A 1202-nucleotide genomic window follows, 5' to 3' on the forward strand; every position below is an offset into this window, starting at 1 on the left:
GTCCTGCCTTCCCCTGATTCAGAATCGCCAGACCACACGGAGGTCTGACTGACCCTCTCCCTAGTAATCCGGAGGAAAATTACCCCCCTTTCTTGTAATCCGTGCACTAGAGGTGACAGAGGGGACCCAAGGCACGAAAGTACCCGACCTCCTGGAGCCCTCGCTGGGATCCGGGAGGCAAATGGCACCTCATCGGGACTTCCAGGGAAGTTCGGCCATCTGGTCGCCCCCATTGGAAAGCATTGCGGGCGACCAGATGGCCGAGGCGATCCGGGCGACCAGATGGCCGAGGGGAGAGGGGCGACCAGATGGCCGAGGGGAGAGGGGCGACCAGATGGCCGAGGGGATACGGGCGACCAGATGGCCGGGCACGAAAGGGACGCCATCTGGTCGCCCCGTGCCCCGACGAAGGAGGGAGCGGGTGCCCGGGGCATGGCGGGCCGGAGGCCCGGGGCCCCAGCCGGGCCACAGCCATGGAGGCTGCCAGGGGCCGGCGGGCCCTCCGACCCGGGGCCCGCTTACACCTTGACAAGCAGGGGAGGCCTGCAAGGGACCGACGGACACCTGTCCTGGGCCCTGGGTGGAGCGGCAGCCCGGGGGACCGGGCCCAGGGCCGGAGCGCCCGACCCGGGGCCCCGACCGGGCCCCTGGACCCAGCCCGAGGCTCCCAGGCCCGGAGGCGCAGGGGAAGCCTCCCCGGGCCCGCCGGACCCCGTCCCCGGCACCCTGCCCCGCGGCAGGACCCAGGACGGAGCCCGGGGTGGGGAGGCCACCCTCCCCGTGGCCCTCAGGGGCCCCGGGTGGGGCTCCTGAACCCAGCCAAGCACGGAGAGGCTCCCCGGGGCACCACGGAACCCCGTCCCGGGACTTTGGCAGTGCGGCAGGCCGGGGGACAGGGCCCGGGGCCGGAGCACCCCACCCGGGGCCCGGCCGGGCCCCTGGACCCAGCCGGGGCTCCCAAGCCCGGAGGCGCATGGGACGCCTCCCTGGTCCCTCCGGACCCCGTCCCGGGCACCCTGCCACGCAGCAGGACCAAGGACAGAGCCCGGGGTGGGGAGGCCGCCCTCCCCGGGCCCTCAGGGGCCCTAGCCACTGCTCCTGAACCCAGCCAAGCAAGGGGAGGCTCCCCAGGCACATCGGAACCCCTTCCCTGGCCCTTGGTAGTGCGGCAGGCTGGGAGACAGGGCGCAGGGCCGGAGCAC

The sequence above is a fragment of the Lissotriton helveticus genome, chromosome 1_2 (genome assembly GCF_964261635.1).
Source record: "Lissotriton helveticus chromosome 1_2, aLisHel1.1, whole genome shotgun sequence".
Classification (NCBI taxonomy): Eukaryota; Metazoa; Chordata; class Amphibia; order Caudata; family Salamandridae; genus Lissotriton; species Lissotriton helveticus.